The sequence below is a fragment of the Triturus cristatus genome, chromosome 2_2 (genome assembly GCF_964204655.1).
Source record: "Triturus cristatus chromosome 2_2, aTriCri1.1, whole genome shotgun sequence".
Lineage (NCBI taxonomy): Eukaryota > Metazoa > Chordata > Amphibia > Caudata > Salamandridae > Triturus > Triturus cristatus.
Genome location: NC_140582.1, coordinates 536,631,536 through 536,647,449, shown reverse-complemented (window position 1 = coordinate 536,647,449; position 15,914 = coordinate 536,631,536).

The following is a 15,914-nucleotide window of genomic DNA, read 5'->3' as shown; positions in this document are numbered from 1 at the left end:
CACCCATCACATGTCTCTGTCCACTGCTGGTATTCCTCTGCACCCACCCCTCACATGTCTCTGTCCACTGCTGGGAGTGTTAGGCACCCACCCCTCACATGTCTCTGTCCACTGCTGGGAGTGATAGGCACCCACACCTCACATGTCTCTGTCCACTGCTGGTATTCCTCTGCACCCACCCCTCACATGTCTCTGTCCACTGCTGGGAGTGATAGGCACCCATCCCTCACATGTCTGTCCACTGCTGGTATTCCTCTACACCCACCCCTCACATGTCTCTGTCCACTGCTGGGAGTGATAGGCACCCACCCCTCACATGTCTCTGTCCATTGCTGGGACTCCTTGGCAGCCACCCACCCGCACCCTTGGTGCTGTACACGGCTGTCCTGGCCATGAACACATCCCAATATACTGGTTATATGCTGCACCAGGCCCTAAGCCAACATTTGTGGCGTGTGTACGCCTTGTATCACTAATGTACTGGTGCCCTAGAGGTACGGGTGATGCGGTCCGTACCCCCGCTCTGAGGGCGTGGGTACGGCCTGTACCACCATTGTTGTGGTGATGTAGGTGTACGCTCCGTACCCACGCCCTCAGAGCGTGGGTACGGCCCGTACCACGCGTACCCCTACATCACCACTCCAATGGTGGTACGGGCCGTACCCACGCCCTCAGAGCGTGGGTACGGCCCGTACCACCATTGGAGTGGTGATGTAGGGGTACGCGCCATACCCACGCCCTCCGAGCGTGGTTACGGGCCGTACCACCATTGGAGTGGTGATGTAGGGGTACGCGTGGTACGGGCCGTACCCACGCTCGGAGGGCGTGGGTAAGGCGCGTACCCCTACATCACCACTCCAATGGTGGTACGGCCCGTAACCACGCCCTCCGAGCGTGGGTACGGCCCGTACAAACTGGAATGATCAGGGCATAAACACTTTCATTTCTGGACAAAAAAGTTATTTATCTGGGGGACTCTTGTGAGCTCCCCGTCCCAACTGTTGCATCTCTAGCTGCTTTCAAATGAGAATTAAAATACAATCTTATAGACCAATTCTTCCTTCCATCCTCTGCCTAAACATTTGATATTGAAATACTTGCTATACTTAGAGAAGTGGTTCAGGGTGTTAGTATTGATTAGTGGCTTTGGTGTGATGGAAGTGATATTTCTTTAGGAAAATATTTCAAATGGCCTAAACATTTATTGGAAATATCCAATTTTGAATGTAAAATATTGAGTGTAAATGGCCTAAACATTTATTGTAAATATTCAATTTTGTATGTAAAACACTGAGTGTGTTGGGCCTGTGTCCTTTCCACATTATACATTATCAACATGTTGCCCTTTGTATACATGTGTGTCCGCCTTGTCTATGATTTGCTACTCTCTTGTCCCATATGTATGTATAGTTACCTCTGGAGAGTGTTGTGGTGATCTCCTGCTAAGTAGGCGCTGGGTTGCTTCTATGGCTTTCTATATTTATTTACTACCAGTAGGATTTGCAGAAGATGGGCTACTAGCTAAGTACGAATAACTCTTTGGGCAACAGCAGGCAAGAAAGATTAGTATGAAAACATTATGAATACAAACCTGGTTTTGCCAGTATCACTTGAATTTTATTCAGAGATTTGTGAGGACCTACAGTAGCAACTACAGCAGTCAGCGGAGGCAGAAGAGACTCGGTACATAAAAATAGGTAGAAGTGTCAGGGGAGACAGTTCACTTCAGCACTGCCTGGAAATGAAAGATCAAGGACTTTCCAGTGGGATAGAAAGGCAATTAGGTGAAAGGGTTATGAATCCCAGCTACCAGGATATAGGGCCAGGAGAACCAAATATGTTGCATGAGGATGGAAGGGGCAGAAGATGCCAATTACTTCAAGGATTGATGGAGGGTAATAGTGATTGGATAGAGAGATGATATATGACGAGATATGGTGAATGATGCAATAAAACACCATTTGGAGCAGAATTTGGCAGAAGAGACAATGCAAGCGAAGGAGAAGTCCTGAGAGATGAGGTACCTCAAATGACATGGATGGGGCTGAAAAGGTTCAAATACCTGTCACTGCTTAATGGGTGGCAAGAAGAGACATTAAACGTAACAGTACTTGGTAGACTTACTGACTCGAATGGAAAATATACAGCCATTTTCTGTCATCAAACACTGCCACTAATCCTTTGTCACTTATTCCACCTGTCCAAACCCAACAAAAAGGTCCAAAGCTACAGAATAAGATTTCACTAAACAATAGCACACCCCTTCCCAGTGCCTTCCTACTCTTTCATCACTTCCCATTCAGGCTCCCGAGGACTGGTCAGTAGTAACAACTACAACAAACACCAGACTTGGCCACGCCAATTAACTTTACCTTGGATTACCAAACACCAAATATTTTGCCTAGAACTGGTTCAGAATATGGCAGCAAGACAAGCAGACAGAAAGATGGCCTCAAACTCGAAGTCCCCCACCCTTAAATCATTACAGTGGCTTCCAGCCAACACCTGAGCCACCTTAAAAATCCCCTTTGCAAAATCGCACATGGTGCCACAATACAACACCAGCAACATACATTAAAAGGTTAACCTATCGAATGCATTAAACACGTTAAGTAAGGCAGTGAGTGAATAACAAAGACTGAAAAAACATTGACTTTACAAAAGCTTTGATGATTGACCGGTTTTCTCAGGCAGAGTTCAAATAATTCATATGAAAGAGAAGAGGTGTCCTATTTAAGTGGTAAGGCACCTGGGCTGACTTCCTAGAAATGAATGTTAAATGACCTTTTATGTATACATTATGCTCACTTTTATTTTTTTAAGTTGCTATATTTGTTTGGGGTTTTTTCCTCCTTTATTATAGTCTCAAGCCGTTTTCTCTTGCTCGATTCTAACTTTTGCATATCATATTGCAAATTGATAGATATGATGTTTGCCACGCTCAAATGTTAGTCGAGTACTACATGCAACGAACGACCCTTTTTTCTGAATTTTGCTGGTTTGTAAATGATTTCATTATTTTCTAAAACAGGCGTTTTGTCATTAATTTTCAAATGCTCTGCTGAAAAATCCAACAACGTGCCCCTCTCGAAACAAGGACACCCACCAGTTTTCAAATCACACCAACCAAAAATTGCATCTACAGCAAAGCCTCACATACACACAAGCACATCTTTTGTTTGGTGCAGAAATTTTATTTTGAACTCGAACGGGGAGGTATTTTGTAAATAATATTAAAGATACAATATTTATGTCAGATGACATTCTAAATACAATATTCCGGCAGTACACCCTGCAGCAGAGATGGCAAAGCTATTTGGTATCTGCGAACAGGATATGGGGCCCGATTCACAGAACTAACTTAAGACAAAATCCTAAACTTACTACCATTTTCGTATTCACAGAAGGCATTTACTCATTTTGGTATTCACAGAAGACACTTACTCATTTCGGTATTCACAGAAGTTAGTAGTCCTAACTTTAGGACTCCTAAATGCCTTCTGTGAATACCGAAAGTCTTAAAATTAGGATTTTTCTCAGTTTAGGAGTCTTACTACTACTAAACTGAGAAAAATCCTAATTTTAAGGCTTTCGGTAGTCACAGAAGGCATTTAGGAGTCCTAAAGTTAGGAGTCCCAACTATACTACTACTAAACTGAGAAAAATCCTAACTTTAAGACTTTCGGTATTCACAGAAGGCATTTAGGAGTCCTAAAGTAAGGACTCCTAACTTCTGTGAATACCAAAATGAGTAAGTGCCTTCTGTGAATACCAAAATGAGTAAGTGCCTTCTGTGAATACCAAAATGGAAGTAAGTTTAGGATTTTGTCTTAAGTTAGTTCTGTGAATCGGGCGCTGCGTCTTTGTGAAAATGAAGTGTTGGATTAATTGCACATCCTAAATTTGTCTGTCTCTCGAAAATAAACAAGCATATTTCTGGAAATTAACATAGCTTGAAAAAGCATTTAAAAACCTTTTTAAACAAACTTTGTTTTCCATTTTAGCAACATACATTAGACCTCTCATTATGCCATTATACCATAATAAATTGTATCTCCTACATTGACAGGTGGATGCATCATAACCAGGGCCACTGGAATTATGTGGCAGGGGAGGGCCACATAATGCGGCATGGCGGATTAAATTATGCAACAAGAAAAGGCAAATTATGCAGTGTAATACATTTGGTGACAGTATTTCTTCATACTTTTGTCATTTTTGTACTTGTTAACATTGTCTGGGCATTGGTTGTGCCTCATTAGTACCAGTTTAACACCAAAATATAGAACTAAGCAACAGAAAGGTGACCAGTCAACCTCCCCAAAAGGCCTTCCACTGCGAAGCAACACTCGGCACTGCATTTTTGTAAACTTTTGGACCGTTTGAGCTAGAAACAATATTTTTACATTAAAATGTGCAAATTATGCAGCAGATGATGAATTAGGTGGCAAATGCGACAAATCTACCTTTATGCAAAAAATGCAGCAGCTGCACAATCCCATAATTTCAGAGGCCCTGATCATAAATGACGCGCATTCTCTACTGACCAATTGTGCAGCAATGTTTGGTCTCTGCCAGGGACATCCATTTGAATAAGCATCAGGACTACTCAATCGTCCATCCTCTACACCGGCCAATCTGTCTTCAAGTCCCTAATCCAACCACTCTGCAGGGTGGAGACAGAATTATTGCCTGAATGTTTGCCACTTATGTTTCATCAAAAACCTATTTCTAACATCTTGAAGGTCCTAGGTGTTTCTCGTCCAATACTGATATTCCAATCAACCTCCATCACCCTCAATGCCTTCCCACCCAAAGGAAGCAGCTCTGCAAAAATAACAGCCTGGCAGCACAGGTTGTTCGTTCCTCTCAATGTGGGTCTGCAGATATCCATGCTCATATGGAAGCAGGAGGATGGCGGAGGCACAACACCCCCCGCGTTCTCCTGCCTCCCTTGTATTTGTGGAGACAAGGGGAAGAAGAAGGCTGGTGTCACCATCGACCCTCATTCTCCCGCCAAACTCGGTCTTCTGAGACTCGGGCAAATCGACAGATCAAAAGATAGCAAGGATGTCACCTGTTGACGGAACAACATTGGGCAACCTCTTTTACTATCTACTGTTGTTAAGTCGCTGATTTCATGGTGGATGTTCACGATAAAGGCTTCCTGTGGAAGCCATGTATAATAAATGAAACATTATATAATCTAATGATCCTCGAGGAAGCTGAGACTCAAACATTAATACTGATGGAAAATGCTTGAGGGAGTGCGGAAGAAGACAATTTTCATATATGGTGTTCATGTCCTTGGTCACAACATTTATAAAAGGAGGTTTGGGCCATATTAAAAAATGATCAATATCCGTATGAGTCAATCTAGAGCGACACAACACTGGAGGGAATGTCTACATCAGATAGATTACAGCTATTCTATGAGCTCCTAGTCAGCAAATTAGAGTTTGGAGGCTACTGAATAAAAAAAGACTATCAGTAATAGTGAATTATGCATGAAGGGTCTGGGACATACAAGTAACTGCTCACACATTTCTTAAAAGATGCGACTTGGCAATCTCACTCAGCATTCTTGAAGGGAAACCCTAAAGTACTGTTCTGCCCTAGGTCTCCAAACGCACTGAGGCTGTATTCCAGGTACTGAGACTTGGATGTTGCAGATAAAGTCCATGAACACTAACCACCAACCAATATGAATGCTGTGATATTTTAACACACACAGAATACGTGGCATTTCTAATGGCAGGCTCTGTTGAGTTTGTCGATAATGGACAAAGAGGAAGGCAGAAATGGAAGTTGGAATGCTATTGGTGTTCACCACCATATACAAAGAAAGGAGCCAAAACGTAACAGTAACACTAGGTAAACTCCACACAAAAACGAATATGTTGATATTTTCAGTCCTAACTTCAGACATAAATAACCCTGCACTATTCCATCAAGAGCCTTTATATCCCCCATCGCCCCTAAAACAGTAGAGTTCTGAAGATGATTTGCAGTCCAAGGAATTCAGATGAGGGCCATGGGCATGATTCACAAAGGGCTTCTGCACTTGTGGCAAATGCCATGCAGTCGTGGGGGAGTCATCTCCGGGCTTGGGGCGGAATCTCCGCAATCAGGTTTCTCATTGTAGAGATTTTGCCAGAGTCCGGAGACTGCCCTACCACTGCTTTTGTGAATCAGGTCCCATGTTCTCATTAGGAAACAAATCTAATCACCTCTTTTTAGTCCTCTGTACCCAATCTCCTTTCAGCAGTACAGTACATTGATGTAATTGTGCTGGCAGAGCTGTGCTATTTAACTCACATTTCATTCATTCACCTAACAATGTGATGGGTGAGGGAGAAGAAAGCAGGTACAACACAAGGTGAGTGGGGGCAGTAGATACTGGTGTTACAGGATGGGAGATTAAAAAATAGCAAAAATACTTAACAGATGAAGAGAGGTGTGTGCAAGAGTGTATCTCTGAAGAGAGGTCATCAATGTAGATTATTGACTTTTTGAACCAGTTTTTTTTTTTTTATCAATGATGGGATCGGAATGACCTTGTCCTTCACTTCAAGGCCAGGTTCACAGCACAGCTGCAATTGCATTCATAACAATGATGGTTCCAGATAACGCATTGTTCGTGGTCAGCTTGCCAGTTTCACTGATACATTTCCATAATATAGACACGAGATTTTGATTTTACAGCAGCCTTAACAACGCCATATTTATAGAGAGCTGAGCAAAATTATGTGGCATCAATCACACAAAAGGTGATGGGAAGAATGTCTGCAACAAGTCTAACCACTGGCCCAATTATACCGAAACAAGTCTTGGGTTACTTGAATTCCGGTTCAGAGAGGACCTGGCTTGGCAGTTTGGGCAGGTCTGATGTTCTTTTTGGAGTAGGATCAAGGTTGATTAGCCTATCACTGGGTCCATTCTGAGGTGGCATGGTGGGCCAAAAAGTGATGGGGTGAAAGCTACTCTGAGCGACTGCCAGTGGTTATACTATTTCCAAGCATTTCTCTCATCACTTTTTGTGAGTTTGATAGGTTTATGTGGCAACCAATCTGACCTTTCTGTTCAGCAGAGGACCCTGGACTCAAATTAGGTGGTTGAGTTTGAGTGCCTGACCTTAATAACTGGGAGAAGTGATAACATTGGTTTTGGGTGAGGAAGTCAGATATGAGTGGAGGAGTTCTGTAACTTGTGGGTTATTGTATTGTTAGCGGGGGATTGTTAGCATAAGTGATATGTGACATAACTGATGAAAGAATAATTTTCTCTCTTTATTCTAATAAAACACATTTTAATATTTTAGAAAAATAATATAAAGAGGGAAACAAGTACAGTAGTTTAGGATTCTACTCCATAAAGTGCTCAAACGTTCCTGGAAAGAGACAACACACATAAAGAGGAGAGACAAGTTGGGAGCTCGGTCTTAATGAATTTTACACAAGTAAGAAATCCCTTCTTCACTACTCTGTATGAAGTCATCCGAGTAATTACGAAATTCCTACACTTATCTATACAATGCCAACTTCAAACTGAAGGGGGCCTAATATTTCCAACATCCCTCACATTGTGCATGGCACACTGGTACAATGTTGTTGTATAGGTCAGATGGGCACAAGGAAGGTATTTATCATCAGGAAGGTAGGTTTGGCCTGAGAACAAGAAGCTGTGAGGGTGGTCTTTTTGAGGCAAGAGGGGCTATATTGTCACCATGGTAGCTACCAGATTCTTTTTGTCTTTAATATTGAAGCAGCAAATGATGTTCTTATTCCAGTCATGTTGCCTGCTTACAAGGCGCATAGCATGGGGGTGGGGAGGTTCTGGATGGGAGAAAATACCAGAGGGAAAAATGTGGCAGAGGCGCGTGACACTGGCCGATATATGAGCTGTTTCATGCAAAGCAATGGCCTATATTTCTTGTGCCACTCCCACATTTGTGAGGTTCTTGAAGTTGTGTGTACATTTTGTAGTGGTGGTTAGCTTAGAGCTGGCCTGCCCACCACCCCAATTGCCTTCTGTATGATGACTGGGGAGTGTTTTCTTTCAGTCTTCACAGGTTTCTTGTGGTGCAGTGGATGTGCAGGCACACTCTTTTTGATGACTTCCTCACCCTTTTGGACATGTCACTTTTACCTGATAGAAGGGAACTTCTTGACTACCAATGTTTTTGGTGGGTCTCCTCTAACAACTTGCAAGTCGAGCAGTTAAGTACTTGCCTTCGAATAGGAGCAGCCGGTGATTGGGGGTCTAGGCAACAGGCTAGCACTTGCTTTCCACAGTATTCACTCCTGTAGAAAGGCTTCTGAAGACTGCTGAAAAGCATTGGCTCTGTGGTGTTCCTCCCATGTCAACAGTCCCCAGTAAATAAATATAACAGGTATAATGAGGCTGCACTCAGAACTGTATAATGGCTGATGTTCACAGGAATATTTGATGCCGGTAGCCAAGAGAAGTAGTTACCACCAACCGGGGCAGCCGGAAGACCTGAACCTGGGGCTAAATAAAGACTAGAATCCTAACAAAGGTTCAAGTTAAATCTCATATGTAGTGTTAAATACAAAGTAAAAGTGCCAATGAATTAAACCGAAAATGTTTGAAATCAAGAGAAAAAAAAACAGAGAAAAAAAGAGAAAGGAAAAGAGTAAAGGAATACTTTAAACAAGCGATACCCCCACAGGTTCGAATGTTATATATATGTAAAACATTTATTGATAAGACAATGATAAATAACAACAGTAAAACACTAATGGCGCTAAACAAGTTACATAAACAATCATAAAGACAATATAATGTGTATATATAAAAAGTGGCTGTGGAGAAAGTACATATATGTGGTTTAGACAAAACAGAAACAACACAACAAAAAATGCGTCCTCTTCAATTCAATCAGGGCCACATGTGTCAACCATATTAGAGTTAAATGGTCATCATCAGGACAAAAAATAATGAATACCACAGCGTCCGATAGGAAATACGATAAAAGTCTATGAACGATGAATCCGCAGCATGGGAGTAAATATCTTTCAAGAACTTCAAATCAAGGTGCTTCAAACCAGGAATACTGAGGCGCTCTTTCCGCCAATATTTTAAGACTTCTGTATATATGTGTCTCCAAGGATCACACCAAGACAACACCCAATAGCAAATTACTTCATGAGCTGGTCCACAGTCAAGTGAAGCTGCTCAATCTCCGAGCAAATCAATGGATGCGGGCCACAATCTTAGTTAAGGGTCCCCGGGGCGAGCCAAATTTCCCCCACTAGAAGTTAATCGCTCAAAGTTCCGCCATGCCGGTGAAGTAACCATCCGGGCGGGATGCCAAGAGGAAGAATTGCCTGATTGGGGTTGAAGAATGATGTATTTCATGTAAGGGCTTGTATTAGTCACGTCACAAAAACAGCTGGAGACCCGGAGTTCAGAGGTGGACCGAGAGAGCTATGCTAAGGAGCGCAGTGGCTCTTATCTGTGCCCTGTACTTTGTCTGCTAAGCAAACTCTTCTTTTAATATTCCAAAGTCACTGGATATTAAGTGAAATTCACTCGACCTATATAGACATCGCCAGATAGACCATTTCATGGAATTAATTTTATTGTATGGGGCCTTGGTTACAAATTCTTTCCCAGCATGGTTGGGCTTAACACTTGGAAGCCACTGAATGTTTGGTCCAAGGTTTTGACTATGCCCCACACTAACATACAACACAGCTACCCAAGGATGTTACTGCCTTGTACTACTCCAGGGAGTTACACCAAACGGATGGACAGATAAGGAATAGACATGATGAACAAGTTACTTACCTTCGGAAATGATGTATCTGTAAGAGACATATGTTGGTTATAGATTCCTTACCTTAGAATTACCCCCAGACGTCAGCCTGAATCCAGAGATTTTTCTTTAGTAGTACCCCTACGTGTCGGTAGGTGGCGTCGTGGTCGCTGGAATGATGTTGCGGTGTCTACTTAGACGCCGCCCCTGCGCGCTGACGTCAGTTCTGACACGTCTTTCCACACCAGAAGCGCAGAGTCATGCAAAACACTGACCACTGGACCACATAATTAGGGCCCTGGAAAGGAATCCCTATCCCTAGAAGTCAGTTCGCAGAACGGGGAGGATGGGTGGGGCGGTAAGGAATCTTATAACTAACATATGTCTCTTACGGATACAACATTACCGAAGGTAAGTAACTTGTTATTCTGAAAGAGACTGCTAGTTATAGATTCCTTACCCTATAATAGATACCCCAGCAATGCCAACTCCGGAGGTGGGTCTGCGAACTAAGTTCACACCAGAAAGTCCTGGAGAACAGAATAGCCAAAATAGCAGTCTCTCCAGACTTGACTGTATAGGCAATAATGTTTGGTGAATGTGTGCAAGGATGCCCACATGGCCGCCTGACAGGTGTCAATGAGTGGGACTCCACGCCCCAAGGCAGTAGTAGCTGCCGTAGCCCTGGTGGAGTGGGCACGCAGTTCCACTGGAGCTTTCTTTTTCGCTAAGGAATAGCAGATTTGAATACATAGAACAACCCATCGAGAGATGGTGCATTTTTGCACAGCCTGACCTTTCTTGGCGCCCACATAGCCAACAAAGAGTTGATTGTCCACCGGAAATCTTTTTTTGTGGTCTAGATAGAAAGACAGCACACGTTTTGGGTCCAGCCAGTGGAGTCTCTCCTCCTCCCTGGAATGGTGCAGAGGTGGGAAGAAAGTGGCCAAAGTGATGGTCTGTCCTATGTGGACAGAGGAAACCACTTTGGGAAGAAAACAGGGCCTTGTGCGAAGGACTAGTTTGTCTGGATGAACAGCAGGAAAAGGAGGTTTTGAGGATAGAGCTTGAAGCTCACTCACTTTGCGAGCAAAGGTGATGACGACAAGGAAAGTGGTCTTCAGAGTAAGGCGTCTGATAGGGCAGTTATGTAGAGGCTCGAAAGGAGCACACATAAGGTACATCAAGACAAGATTCAAGTCCCACTAGGGTATTATGAAAGGAGAAGGAGAAAAGAGATGAGTAATGCCCTTTAGAAATCTAGTTACCATAGGGGATTTGAAAAGAGAAGACTGATCAGGAAGGCGAAGAAAGTCAGATATGGCTGAAAGGTAGCCTTTAAGAGTGCCCATGGCAGAGCCCTGCAGGGCTAAAAAGAGGATGAACAAGAGTACCTCCGAAAGGGAGGCAGAAAGGGGATCCACAGCCTTTGCTGTGCACCATGCCACAAACTTGTTCTATTTACAGGCCTATAGACTTGGTTGAGGGACGCCTGGCTGCCAAGATGACATTACAGACTTGGGGTGGAAGGTCAAAAGCTGTCAACTGCTGCCGCTCCATCTCCACGCAAGGAGATGGAGGCTGGACAGGTTTGGGTGGAGGAACGTCCCCTGCTGCTGTGACAGAAGATCCTCCCGAAGAAGCAGTCTGATCAGAGGATCGATGGCCATGCTCAAGAGCTCAGGGTACAAGACTCTTCGTGCCCAGTCTGGAGCCACAAGAATGACTTGGGCCCGGTCGCACTTCATCTTCTTCAGCACTCGAGCCAGGAGTGGTAACAGCAGGAAGACGTATAGGAGGCCGCAATGCCAATCGCGACGAAAAGCGTCGCTGAGTGAGTACCGCCTTGCAAATTCCAACATGCAGAACTGCTGACACTGTGTGTTCTCTTTGGTGGCGAACAGATCTAACCAAGGCTCTCCCCACTGCTGAAAGAAACCTTGCACCACCTCTAAGTGAAGACGCCATTCGTGATCCATCATGCACCGATGGCTGAGCTTGTCTGCCCTGGCATTCAGCGCACCTGCCAGGTGTTGAACCACCAGGGACATGCCCTGATGTTCCAGCCATCTCCAAAGACGAAGTCATAGGGTCCACAACCCCACCCCATACCACCCTGTTTGTTGCATTACCACGTGGCGGTGGTGTTATCTTTTAACTCCTGCACTACTCTTCCTTTGATAGAGGGAAGAAATGCCTTCAGTGCCAGACAAATCGCCTGGAGTTCCAAAAGGTTGATATGGAGGCCAGACTACGCCAGAGACCAGAGTCCTCTGATCTCCGCCTCTCCCAGGTGGCCGCCCCTTCCCAGAAGTTACACATCAGTCACCACCGTCAGCTCTGGTTGGGGAAGTGAGAGGGTTCTGCTGCTGACCCAATCTTGGTTCATTAACCACCACTGCAATTGACATGCAGTCCCCTTCGAGATCTGGACGATGTCGGAAAGATTGCCCTGATGCTGCGCCCACTGGAACTTCAGGTCCCACTGTAGAGCCCGCATATGCTACCTGGCATGATCCACCAGCAGGAGGCAGGAGTCCATGAGGCCCAGCAGCCTCAGGGTCATTCTCACCGAGATCCGGGATAGAGGCTGAAACATCAGTATCATTGACAGAATATCCTGGACTTGCTGCTCGGGAGGAAAGGCCCGAAACTGCACTGTGTCCAGAATAGCTCAGATGAAAGTGAGCATCTGAGGGAGAGTCAGGTGTGAACCCCAGCGAGTGCTGGTCTGCCGTAGTCTGGAGGTGGGAGATGACAGCCTGGGGCGAGCTCGCCTTCAACAGCCAGTCGTCGAGATAGAGGAAGACTGAAACCCCTGATCTGCGCAGATGAGCTGCAACCACCTCCATCACGTTTGTGAAAACCAAAGGGGTGCTGGTAAGGCCAAAGGGGAGCACGGTGAACTGAAAATGCTCATGGCCTACCGTGAACCGCAGGTAATGCCTGTGGGCCGGCAGGACGGGGGATATGGAAATATGCATACTACAAGTCCAAAGCTCCCATCCAGTCTCTGGGATCGAGGGCATATAGGACCTGAGCCACCGTGAGTATCTTGAACTTCTCCTTCCGGTGGAAGCAGTTGAGGGCCCTGAGGTCTACGATAGAACGCAGGCCTTTATCCTTCATGAGTACCGGAAAGTAGTGGGAGTAGCAACCACAACCTACTTCTGGCACAGGGACCCTTTCGATAGCTCCCTTTGCCAAGACAGCTGCAACTTCCTGGTGGAGAAGGGCAAAATTATCCTCCAACATGCAATGGAAGGATGGTGGCATGGAGGGAGAGGTAGTCTCGAAGGGGAGGGAGTAGCCCCTTCGGACTATCTGCAAAACTCACCTGTCCGCGGTGATGGTGTGCCAGTGTGGGAGGTGATGGCAAATCCTGCTGCCCACTGGACTCTGGTGGCCCTGAAAGGTCGGACGAGGGTTTGGAGGCTTCTGCAGGGGGTATGGTTGGACTGGCCACTGGTGTCACCCAGGTCCTCTCGCCAGTCCGGCTCATCAAGTTGATCAGCTAAAGGGTCCACATACCCCTCCCAGTCCTCCTCACCCTCCTCTGGTTGCCAATCAGGCCTAAAAGGAACAACAGGGATGAACAGTGGCACACAAGTGTCAGGGACTGTCCGGGACTATGTGGGGAACACAGTCAGGGACTTGGGCAAGGACTGGAAACTGGGTAGAAAACGTACACAGTAAGAGGAGTACAGCGCTGCCCAGGATTATACAGGGAGTCAGAGGAGAAAAAGGGATCCAAAGGGGAAGCCTGTACAAGTGAACAAGATGGGTAAGACTCAGAAAGGAAGGGCACTCACAAGGCAATTTAGCATTCAGAATAACTACACCCAGGACGAATGTGCAAGACATATATATGAAACAACATTAACAATAAAGGGGAGTGTGGGGTAAATCACTCAGGAGCTCCACACGGTAAGACTGAAACTCAGTAAGTTTCTCACCCACAATTGCTGTTACAAATACTGACTGAAAATACCCACATGTAGGATATGCATGCAAAGGCTGGGTCTGTGGAGCTTATACCTATGGTAATGTTATAAATGTAACTCAAAGACAATACTCATAGTGAATAAGAAACACCACCTAGGTAGTCAGCTGTGCCCACGGATCCTGGTGATCAAACAGGAACATGCAAGGCAGTAACAGCAAGGGGGTAGAACTAAACACAAGCACAATAGACAAGGAGCTAGCAAGGAGGAATGCTTAACAGGAAAGGAAGGAAATCACAGGGCACACTTGGCAGAAAGCAGGTAACAAACATAAAAGGTAACAAAAGCAAGACAGCAGAATAGAAAGACAGCAAACTAGAACTGGAACCAAGGAAATTGGAAGAAAGGCACTGGAAAAGGACTGGAAAATGATATACAGAAAAGCAGGCTACAAGGGTATACTAGAATAGTGCAGGTTCAGGAATCAAGAAAACAATGTAGCATAGAAGGCAGAGTTGGGGCAGGAACAAGAATTGAGCTAAGGTTCAGGAGTAAAGGTAGCACTGCAGACAGTGCTGGTTCAGGAACATGGAATTACTAAAGCTTCAGGAGTCAAGGTAGCACTGCAGGCAGTGCTAGTAAGGGAACGGGGATTTACTAAAGCTTCAGGAGTCAAGGTAGCACTGCAGGCAGTGCTGGTTTAGGAATAGGTAATTACTGAAGCTTCAGGAGTCAAGGTAGCACTGCAGGCAGTGCTGGTTCAAGGAAACAGGAAATAGCTACAGCTCAGGAAACTGCAAACAGTGCAAATCCGGAACAAGTAATAGCTGAAGCCCAGGAACAAAGAAGAACTATAGCTCAGGAACTCAGGAAACAAGGTAGCACTGCAGGCAGTGCTAATTCAGGCACAAGGAATAGCTATAGCTCAGGAATCAAGGAACATGGATTAACTAAATCTCAGGAATCACTGAAAACAAGGATATCAAAGGCTCAGGAAACACTGGAAAAAAGGATTGGTCTCACCGGTATACAGCTACAATGACCAACCATGGCCTGAAGGGAGCTGGGGCTTAAAAGAGCTCACAGTAATTACGTGCATCAGGTGTGAGCAGGCTAGCAGCAGCCAGCTACAGGTGAGCTGAATTCCTCCACCCATCCTTGACCTGCAGGGGTGGAGACAAAGCAGTGAGCAGGGGATTATAGGTAGTGGAGTTTCCAGCATGAGCAGACTGGCTTCCACAAAACCCGGCATGGATTGGGAATGGATCTCAATTCCTAAATGGTGTCCAAATGATGGTGGGAACGACAGTACAGGGAGTAAATCGTGGCAAAAAGAGCCCTCCGGCGCTGGCTCCTAAATCGGCCGATGCCGGTCTGGCGCCGGGTCAAAGTCAGTGGTGACGCTGGGGTCCACGACGATCAAGGGCATGACAGTGGCTGGGGGCGTCATCGGGATCGACGTTGGGGAAGGTACTGTGAGGTCAGCCGTCGTCGATCCGGATAGAGGCCTGGATCCTTGAGGGCCCGCCGGGGTTGAAGCCACTGGCATCGAAATCTCAGGGCCCTCAACAGAGTCCGCGCGGCCCAAAGACGCGCCGGCAGAGTCACTCTGCACAAAGATGCTGAGAAGCACTTTGTAGAAAGCTCGAAGCAGGGCATGGGACGCTCCCGCACTGAGAAAAGGAGGTAAACGCAGAGCCGTCCCTGGAGCAGGCTCCTAAGACCGAGCTTGAGAGTGACGCCGCTCCGGGTCTCGCGTCACATCGGCCGATGGACAGGGAGAAGGAGAAAAGCAGCACTGCTTCTTCACTTTCTTCTTGTGCTTCGACTTACCCGAAGATGTCGAAGACTTGGATGATGAATAATGGTGGTGGCTTTGCGACCGGTCTCAAGACCTTCCTCTCGACCGGGACCTCGAACGACATGGAGCCGACTGCCGGGCCTCCAGCAGCTTTCGGGACCGCTCCCAAAAAGTCTTCGGATTCAAGGCCTGGCAGTCGGAGCATGGCTTCGGGTCGTGGTCACGCTCCAGGCACCAGAGGCACACGAGGTGGGGGTCCGTAACCGACATCAGGCGGTTACAGGCCTCGCATGGTTTGAACATGGTCCATCGATGGGCCATCCCTCATACACCAGGAGTCTAAAAACTAAAAATAAGAATTTAACAAAAGTTGCAAAAAACACTTAAG